Source organism: Aethalodelphis obliquidens, unplaced genomic scaffold (assembly GCF_003676395.1).
Source record: "Aethalodelphis obliquidens isolate GAN/ISIS:26980383/991018 unplaced genomic scaffold, ASM367639v1 scaffold1, whole genome shotgun sequence".
NCBI lineage: Eukaryota > Metazoa > Chordata > Mammalia > Artiodactyla > Delphinidae > Aethalodelphis > Aethalodelphis obliquidens.
In genome coordinates this window covers 96,138,238-96,149,309 of record NW_020837945.1, presented here as the reverse complement: position 1 = coordinate 96,149,309, position 11,072 = coordinate 96,138,238, and positions in this window count along the sequence as shown.

The window sequence follows — 11,072 nt, the reverse complement described above, 5'->3', positions numbered from 1 at the left end:
TGTGAATCCAGCCACAACCTGCTGCCCTGACTGCCCCATCCTGATCCCACCGTCACGCCGGGGGGCACTTTTCCTTTCACTGGTCCCCTGGCTCCCACCCAAGACTTACCTCTATGGTCAGTTTCACTCATTTTCACCTTTGGGAGGTTTATACACTGCTATTCTTTGGAGAGCCATCACAGTAAATTCTTTTTTTTCCCCCCCCCCCCCCCCCCCCCCACCGTTGCTGTGACTCCATCTCCCACGTCTTAAGAAAACACTGCTGGATGGCGCTCCAGGATGTGGTAATTTCCCCAAGTGAAACTCCACCCAGCTGGTGAGGCCCCGCTGGGTTCTATGTGCAGATGAGTACACCACAGAGCAGGATGGGAAAGACCAGGGAGCCAGGGAAGGTCAGAAAGTACACAGGACTTGAGTGATCGGGAGAGGAAACAAAATACCATAGGGAACAAGGAAGGCAGAAAGGAGAGGAAGGCAAGAGAAGGAAGCAACTGAGAGCTAACAGGGAACCAGAAAAGGAACAAGTGCGAGAAAGGCAGATTTGTGAGAACAAGGGGGAGAGCACCTGCATGTTTCTTAATATACAGTGGGTTAAGCAGTAGGTTACCATGCTCGTGCTTAGAAAAGAATTTTTTTCAAAATGCATTTCTCTTTATATACAAACTTGTGCAAGTACTCAGGCTTCCCACACCAACTCGAGCTTTAAGAATGGCTTCCCCCTTGTCTCTGCACTGGGTTTTACTCTGTGAAGGTAAATCCTGGAAACCGAATTTGGGGAAATTTTCAGATCACAACATAACCAGACTACAGCAACTAAAAACTAGGGTTTTGCCTCTCCTCCCAGGATCAGAGGCATTCACTTAAGAGCCCTCTGGGAAAACTAATGGCTGGCATTTAACAGAGTAGTTACCGTATCATATTTACTGTATTATCAGTAGGTAAGGTTACTTGCCATGAAACCCCAAGGATAATACATATTTGGCATGTAATTTCTCTTGCACTGAAGTGATTTTTGTTTTTGTAAAAGTGAGGTATACTTTTTTTTCTTTTCCATCCTTAGGTTTAGGCTTAACGTATATTTTATTTTATTTTAATTTTTTTAACATCTTTATTGGAGTATAATTGCTTTACAATGGTGTGTTAGTTTCTGCTTTATAACAAAGTGAATCAGCTATACATATACATATGTCCCCATATCTCTTCCCTCTTGCGTCTCCCTCCTTCCCACCCTCCCTATCCCACCCCTGTAGGTGGTCACGAAGCACCAAGCTGATCTCCCTGTGCTATGCGGCTGCTTCCCACTAGCTATCTATTTTACGTTTGGTAGTGTATATATGTCCATGCCACTCTCTCACTTCAGGCTTAATGTATATTTTAAAGCATTTTTGAGGAATGCTTTCAAAGGCCTTAAAATTTTTGATCCAGTGTTTTCAGAGTAAATCATATTTTCAGTGTTGCTTCTTAGAGGGAAATGCATTTTCTTTCTCCACAAAACTTACTTTATTAAAAAGCATAACACATGCTACAACATGAATGACACTTGAGGACATAAGAGAAGAAAGCCAGTCATAAAAAAGGCAAATACTGTATGATTCCTCTTGCATGAGGTATATAAAGCAGTCAAATTCATAGAAACAGATAGTAGAACGGTGGTTGCCAGGGGCTTGGGGGAGGAGGAAATGGGGAGTTGTCTAATCTGCACAGTTTCACTTTTGTAAGATGAAAAAGTTCTGGTGATCTGTTGCACAGCGATATGAATATATTTAACACTACTGAACTGCACACTTAAAAATGGTTAAGATGGTAACTTTTATATTATGTGGGGCTTTTTTACTACAATTAAACATTTTTTAAAAATATATTTAAAAAACATGATTCAGGTGGCTAGGACTCTAAATGTAAAGAAGTTTTAAGAGTACCTTAATCAATTTCTGCTTTTATTTTTCTTCTTATGTATGTACAAGTACGACATGATTTTTAAAAATCCATACCTGAATGTCTAAATAAGTTTTAATAAGTATAAAGTAAAAAGCCTAGGTAATTTTTAAAAACTTACTTCAGTCACTCAGCTCTGAAGCATTCTGGCGGCAGTGTCTTGAGTTGCATGTCTGATGGGCTTACTTCAGCCCTATTCAGACCTCTTGCCTTGAAAACATATTATTGTAGATATATTTCTAGCATTAGTTAGTATTACTATTCTCAATTAATTTAAGCAGAAAAGGGATGTATTAAAAGGATGACAAAACTTCTATTAAAAAGATGACAAAGGTAAACATGTGTTTACCTCCACTCCTTTTGAACCCCATTTAAACAATTAAGGAATTAAAAAAACACAATCACTTCATGAATCTGTAAGGATAAAGAGAAGTGGACAGATTCCAACAAAATTTTGGAATCTAGAGAGCATGAGGAGGGTATGTTTACCTGACTTTACAGTTAATTACCTGCAAAGTTTGGGGTAACAGATTTTTCAAATTTCAGAATCCCCAGAGGTTCAGTAAGTGAACCAGTAATTATACCAGGTAACTCTGAAGGAAGAGGTAGGAATGGGCAGGGCTGAAAACAGGATGATTAGTATAAAAGTATAAGAAGTTAAACTATTAAATTCCATTTCTCACTCCGGGGCAGACAGGAGACCGTCCTCGTCCCCGCCCTGGAAAAGATAGAAAGTTTATTTTCAGAAACTGTTGAAACACAGAGGTTCTGGATTCAGAGACACTGGTCATGGTTCAAGTACTGTATTGGATAGGGGGTGAAGTAAAGTCTGTGCACGGAAGCATGAGATCTCTCCCTAAGCCCCCTTTAGTTCCTCTAGGAACACACTGGCAGGCAAGCTTAATCACCCTCTTCCCCCGCCCAATAGAGGCAGGTGCGGGGACACCTACCTGGGAAACTGACCAGCCCAAGAGAAAAAACCTGCAGATATTGACTGTGTAGAGTCCCTCAACTAAATGAATCTGGTGCTGCCCAAGCAATTACAGAGAAGCCCACTGATTGACAAGTCCTACCTATATACACAGAGCCCCTCATTCTACAAGTGCTCGGAGGACCAAAGACCTCAAGATAGTTGAGGAAAGACTCTGATATGAAAATGAGATGTAGAAACCATAAGAAAGAGGGAACTTGGAGAAAATAAGGACAAAGTAAGGAGAAGAAAAAAAAGTTTTTAAATCACTATTATACTTAGTTCTTGGGCCCATAAACCAAGAATCAGAAGATGTAAAAAGGGGGAAATCTAGGGAATAAAGGAACTTCTAGAGATTAAAAATGTGATCATTTCTGTGCAAGATTAAAGTGGCAATCGTGTAGTTTTGAATCTACCTATTCCTCTAACAGTAACCACCACCACAACAAACGCACAACAATTATCTACTATAAAAATAGTAAGGTATCCTGTGAACTTCGAATACAAGGAAAGGGCCGATTAACTGACAGCAGAAAGACCCACAGGGTATCAGCAAGTGGGCAGGAGGACGTCGAAAGCAGGCAAAGGGTCTTCTGGTGGCACTGAATGGCATCAGACTTGTAATCAAACTGCCAAAGGTACTTACCCTAAAATCTAAATGTGCCCACTCAGCATAGAAAGCTAATTGGGTTTTTGGGGAACAGTGCCAGAGCTAGGTTCTAAGGGTGAAGGCAAAGGAAAGATTAGATGGTGTGTGACAGTCTGGGCCCTATTAAATCTCAGAACTAACCAATTGACTCTCCTTTCTAGCACAAAGTCCCTCACGGAGAAGGATCTGCTGGCAGTAGAATCTAAATTGAGCAGCACAGAGATACTATCAGCAAAGGCAAGAGAAGATCCAGATGAAGTGGGAGAAGGGGAAGAAAAGGTAATTTCAAAAAAGCATAAGGCGGGCTTCCCTGGTGGCGCAGTGGTTGAGAATCTGCCTGTCAATGCAGGGGACACAGGTTCGAGCCCTGGTCTGGGAGGATCCCACATGCCGCCGAGCAACTAGCCCCGTGAGCCACAATTACTGAGCCTGCGAGTCTGGAGCCTGTGCTCCGCAACGGGAGAGGCCGCGATAGTGAGGGGTCGGCGCACCGCGATGAAGAGTGGCCCCCGCTTGCCGCAACTAGAGAAAGCCCTCGCACAGAAACGAAGAACCAACACGGCCATAAATAAATAAATAAAATTTTAAAATAAAAAAGGCAAAATTCCTTAAAAAAAAAAAAGCATAAGGCAATATTGTTTGACTCTTTAGCATAAGAACAGCAAAGCCATCGAGCTAGGAAAGCAGTTCCGGTGTACCCTCCTCTCCTAATGTACACCATGTGGGCCTCTTCATAGGGCTGCCTGATATATTCTCACAAGCTGGCAGCTGACATGCCAGAGCACATGATTCGTGGGTAAAAGCAAGGAGGAAGCTGTGATGCCTGTGATGATGACACCATCCCTCGCACCGTATTCCATTCGTTAGAAGTGAGTCCCTAAGTCCAGCCCATACTCAAGGTGAAGAAAGAGATCCACTCTTTGAAGGAAGGAGTATCAAAGAATGATAGGCATTTAAAAACTGCTCTGAGATACAAAAGGACCAGAGAGAAAGCGAGAGCTGTGAATAGAAGATAGGCAAAGACAAACCAACATTTGTTTGTGAACAGTTTTGAGGAACTGCCAGACTGCCAAAAAGTAAACGCAATCCAAGTGTCCATCAACTGATGAATGGATAAATAAAATGTGATTTCATGCAATGGAATATTATTTGGTCCTAAAAAAAGTAATGAAGTACTGATATATGCTAGAACATTGATGAACCTGGAAAACATGTTAGGTAAAAGAAGTCAGACACAAAAGACCACATATAAGATTCCATTTATATTAAATATCCGGAATAAGCAAATATATAGAGACAGAAAGTAGACTAATGATTGCTTAAAGCTGAGAGGGGTAAGGGAAAGTGGGGTAGGGGAAGGTGATAGTTAAAGGGTAAGTGGTTTCTTTTCGATGAGATTAAAATGTCCTAAAATTGTTTGTAGTGAAGGTTGTACCACTCTGTGGATCTACTAAAAACCAGTGAACTGTACACATTAAATGAGTGAATTATATTTTGTGAATTTTATCTCGATAAAGCTGTTGCTAAAAAATGAAGCTATTAGTAACTACAGGAAAAAATGTATATACATTTCTGACATACTTTATGGTTAAGATGTGAACAGTTTTTACATAGCTGTAATAATATAACAGTAAATGTTATATTACAAAACTGGAATAACCATATTGAAGGACTGTGGAAAGGGGAAATTTGTAGAAGTTTACAGTTTACATCTTCCCTACCAGGAAGACAATAGATAGTACCAAAGTTGAAATGACAGTGTAAGTGTATTATTTAGAAATACAGATGTAAATAGTAGACAAAAGAATAAAAGAGTTGGAATATGGTGCCTGAATAAACCCTTATTACATTTAGTTTTTCTCAACTACTTCTTTTTTTGTGTGATCCTGGACATCTGTAACCTCTAAGACTCAATACTGTCTTCTGTAAAATAGAAATTATAATAACATATAATACAGAGTATTTTGTGATGATTAGATGAGATGATCCATGTCAGATGCTTATTGTAGTGCCTGTGACATCGCAAGAACTCAATAAATAGATTCTGATGTCATCATGATCATAATCATTATCACCACCAGGACTATGAGGTAGCTGGCATTTATTCCAACCATTAGGGCTAATCGGATGCTCATGGGAAGATCTAGAAATAACCACCAGGAAGTAGGAATGATGGTTTGTCTTTGCTGTGAGGCCCTCCACTTGTACCCAAGGCCCCTCTGGGGTCCCAGGATAACAGAGGACAGAGACCAGTCTTGAGTGTAGGATCTTAGGTGCAGCCAGTACCTTCCTGGCCTCTCCACAGCCCCTAATACTTAGTCCCTTATATCATCATCCACCCATGCGTCCCTTATTACGCAGTGAGTTTTCATGAAGGATGTAGTGACAAGCCTGCCCATGGGATCTTCTCTCCCGATTTAGGGCTGTTGGTCATTAGTTGTTTCCTGCAGTGAACCCGTCTCCTTATTGGCAAATTGTGACACAGAGGTCCCCCAACCCCCAGTCCCTGGTACCCCCGGAACCGGTCCACGGCCTGTTAGGAACCGGGCCGCACAGCAGGAGGTGAGCGGCGTGCCAGTGAGTGAAGCTTCATCGGCCGCTCCCCAGCCCTCGCACCACTGCCTCAACTATCTCCTCCCCCAACTCCCGCCAACGTCTGTGGAAAAATTGGCTTCCAGGAAACCAGTCCCTGGTGCCAAAAAGGTTGGGGACCGCTGTTGTAGCATAAGGAATGTATCCATTTGAGCTCAAAAAGTCACCAGATGGGTTTAGATGCTCCCAACATTCTCCTTACCTAGATATCACCTTCCCTGTGCCCAGCACCAGGAGAACATCAAGACTCACAGAATTCTGAGAATCAAAGTTCTACGTAGACATATCCTGATCATGAAAGCAGCCCAAGATAAAGGAAATGCAAAGAAAATCAGAGAGTTGTAAAAGCACTGTCCAATTAGTCACAGAAAATAATATAGGCCTGGAGAGGTCTGAAGGATCTACCTTCCTCTGGTCCTTAAGCTGGAGGCTCAATGCAGCTCATCCCAACTGCATTACTTATGCTCCCTTCTCAAAACAGGAGCAGCTTCCTTACAGCGGAACTTAATGAGACAAATAACGTTTGTATAATAAGCATGTGTGTGTACCTTATGCAGTGCTGGGTTCTGACAAAGCTCATCTGTGATAAGGAACCTGCCCTCTTACAGCTTCTAATGTTCCTAAAGCAAGGAACAGATGGAGAGAAAGGCACGTGCTTTAGCCAAACGCAAAAGCAGTGGAGTAGTAACGCTTTTACAGTGGCTTTATTCTTGATAGGGGAAAAGATAATAGAAAGACGAGGAGAGTGGCACTAGATAAGTATAGGATTTTAAAGAGCTAATGTGAGAATTGGAAGATTTTCAAAAGGGGGATCTCACTTCGATTCTTTCGATATGTGGTGTGATGAACACCATGAATTACATGCTCAAAATCTCTTTCAACCCCGTCCAGCAGGTTTTCCCTACTGCAGAGACTACAAACTTAAAATGCCTTCTCCCAGCCTCCCCCAGAGCTAGGCTCTGGATGTGATTAGGTTCTGCTGATCCGCTGCATTTGTGCAAGCCTTGAATTTGCAGCTGAGGTACATGGGGAGAGGGGCGGGTTACGTGACGTCCAGTTTCCTGATGTGTGTGGTTTTGGGTCAGCAGTCGTAGCAGCTGCTTCCAGTTTCAACAGGCAGTGGCCTCATTGTGACAGGGCAGCAGTTTTCTTGGTGGCCCAGTAATGTGGGGTGGCTTTAGGGTCTTCCTGGAAACACAACTCAGAATCCATTTCCCCATGATTCCATAACTGATATAGTACCTGTAACAAATCCCTCTTTGCCAATCTAATCAGAGCAGATCCTGGTCTCTTCTGAAGAATGCTGCCCGATACTGGGTGGATGGGATGGTGGGAGCTACAGAGGAGTGGGAGACACCAGTCAGGAACCTCATAGGACAGGAGTACGTGCTCAATCTCTCAAGTTGCTTAAATCTCTCTCAGCAAGAAGGAACTCCATGCCATTCCACAAGGGCTTCCAGAGTGGAGAAAAGTATGATAGGAGGGTGATACATGACCATTAATTGTTTCAGGAATACCCAAATAAGTTTTAGAAAAAGAGATTGAAATCTTTAACAAAGCCCACCAGGCCATACAATGTGATTTCTACGTGTTTCATGAACCTGGTGGACTGTGCCCTCACTTTCTCTTGTCCAGCCATGCTGGCCTTTTCTTCTTCAGATTCACTACTCCCTTCTCTGCCTCAGAACCCCAGCTGCGGATACTCTTTAACTGGTAACTCTTACTTGTTGTTAAATGAACTCTCTCATTAGACCTCAGGATGTCCATGTGATGTGCTCTCTTGACACGTTCTACCTCCCTTCATGAGTCCCAGCCAGAGTTAAATGCTGATTTATATAAGTCAGAAATATTAATAGATGTCTGCCCTGCAGACAGGAAAGTCCATGAGAGTAGAGGCTGTCATATCCTCAGTATCTAAAAGTGATTTGCACACAGCTGGGGCTCAGTAAGTATAGGTTACGTGTACGCACTCCATCTTCCTGCTCCGGTTTTGTTGCAACTCTATCTGAAAACCTGCTCGCATGACTGTTGCAGCAAACGAAGATAGATTGGAGACTTGGCCACCGGTTCCTAAATGCTTCTGCGAGGGAATGACATGCATCACCTCCATGAATACTTTGTTGGCCAAAGCAAGTCACAAGGCCACCTAGCTTCAAAAGGGCAATCCAGGAAGGGAAGGAGAGCTATGAATACTGGTCTGCTACAGCCCCCTACCCTAGAAGCTGACCTAAATATTAAGGTTAGAAGGGGGAAAGTATTGATTATTCTATAACTCGTGACTTGAGTCTTACTTCCTAAAGCAAGCACATCATATTCTTTGTTCTGAGGCATATTTTCCCCATTTCACTTTTATTGTCATGTTCTCTACTGGCTAATGTGCATTCTTATCTAGGCAGTCCTAAGCTCAGGGCTTTACCAGAAATGTCCCTGTGAAAATGAACTTTAGGCCAATAGCAGAATGTGCTTACCCAAGCTGGCTCATCATCTATTCATTGCCTCAATGAGGACAAGCACATTTAGTCCCTTTGTTACACATGACCCCTGGCTGTGCTGCTGTTCTCATTCATTTGCCTTGAAATTAGCTGCTCTGGGAGCTTGGCAGCATGGGGCCAGCATCCACAATCAACCGCGTATGGATTGATCATCTGTTACCCATAGTTCCTTTACCAGGTGTTGATAGGTGCAGAGAAACACAGTTCATGACTCTTGTCCTCAAGGAGCTAACCCTTGAGGAAACGAGATGTAAATCCCCCCACTACTACCTAAATTCATGGCCGTGTATGTTTAAATACAGAATGGGTTGTCGGGCAATGAAAGAATTTCAGAGGCAGGAGAAAGAGGGGGGAAAGGGAGGAAGACGATCAGCTACAGTTGTAGAGGAGAGAGCCCCCGCCGTCAACGGGTGTGGGGGGCATGTTGCTGAAGTGGTGGGGAGAAATCCCGAAGGCCTCCCCTCGGCCCAGTTGTCTCGGTTCTGACTTTGAGTCTTCCCAGGTCATGACTGCACCTGGGATTCCAGAAATTCTACATCTTCTGGGAGTCCAGCATTTGGATTAATCTGAGAATGCTACTCCACATCAGAGATCTTTGTGTCCCGACTGACATCCTCCGAGCCCACAGCTTGCTGCAGGCGTTGCTGGGACAGCCGAGTGTGTGCAGGCCTCACGGGACAGCGCTGCCTTGGCGAACCCAGGAACTCTGCTTCTTGGCCCTGGAGCTTCTCTGCCGCCACCGTGAGGGAGGCTGAAGGGAGCTGCCCAGAGTTTTACTGCAGGTGCAAGCCTGGGAAGTGCCAGGAAGTTCACACCCCCCTTGGACAAACCTTGGCCAAGGGGAACTTGGGGGCCGTGCAGCAGTTACATGCTCCCCTCTTCTGTCCCTTGAGCTGACAACTGTGAAGGCGTTTTACACATTTTCTCAGGAGTTCCCCAGAGGGGAGTAAACTGTGAAGAGTAACCTCCTGTTTAACACACACTGTACTGACTTTTCTTCCTTCTGTTTCACAATTCCATGTCCCCCAATGAGCAAATCCTATGCCCAAGTTAGGACACCCCCCCCAAAGAAAACTGTTTAAACTTCTTTACTTCTTCAGTAAAGCATTTACCCCTTTGCTTCAGAGTTATTAATTAAAAAATTAAAATTAAAAAAGGCTAATTCTTTGCATCTTGCTCTTATACTTTAATAAACTGTTTGGGAGATCTTTTCATGTTAGGACAAAAGTATCTATCTGATTTTAAAAATAATATTCACTCTATGGAATATCATAATTTATATAATCAGTTCTCTATTCACTCTTCTGATAAATACTTTGATGGACAGCTTTATCTGTGTATATGTCCTCTTTTCCCAAACTGCCCTTTATCTTTATTTTAATATCATTTCTCCCGACCAAAATACTGGGAGAAATATCCTGGCCTGCGCTCTATTAGGATAGGTCAGGATTGATGGGTTTCAGGCAGCAAAGCCGAGCTGGTAGGGATTTTTGCAGGCCATACAGATGTGCCTTTAAACTTGTGAGAGTTTAGCCAACTGAGAAGTGAGAAGAAAACAGTCCACAGGAGAGACCAACCTCACTACTAACACAAGTTGCAAGTTCAGGGGTTCCCAAGACCACTCTTAGGTTTGATAATTTGCTGGAAGAATTCACAGAACTCACTGAAAGCTGTTATGGTTATCCTTTAATACAGCTAAACACTACAGATTAGAATCAGGCAAGGGAAGACGTACACAGGACAGAGTCTAAGAGAGTACGAAATGCTGTTTCTGTTTCCTCTTCCCATGGAGTCATGACACTGTCACTTTCTTGACATTGATGTATGACAATACGCATTGAATATCACCAAGCAAGAAAGTTTACCCCAGCCTCGGTGTCCAGTCTTTATCCAGTGGGTAACCTCAAGTTCCAGCCCCTCAAGAGGTCCACTGATACCACCTCAAAACACCCACCCTATCTCACTTTGTGACTAATTGCCTGGCCCCCAGGCTATCAAAGACTCTCCTGTCAAGAAGCTGAGGACAGTGTAGGTGGGTTCCCTTCTCTCCACACCCTCTCCAGCATTTATTGTTTGTGGATTTTTTTGTGACAGCCATTCTGACTGGTGCGAGGTGATATCTCATTATAGTTTTGATTTGCATTTCTCTAATAGCGATGTTGAACATCTTTTCACGTGCCTGTTGGCCATCGGTATGCCTTCTTTCGAACCCTCCTACAGTGTTGGTGGGAATGTAAATTAGTGCAACCACTATGGAAAACAGTATGGAGTTTCCTTAAGAAGCTCAAAATAGAGCTACCATATGATCCTACAATCAATCCCACTCCTGGGCAAGTATCTGGAGAAAAACGCGGTCTAAAAGGATACATGCACCCCAATGCTCATTGGAGCACTGTTTACTATAGCCAAGAAATGGAAGCAACCTAAATTTCCA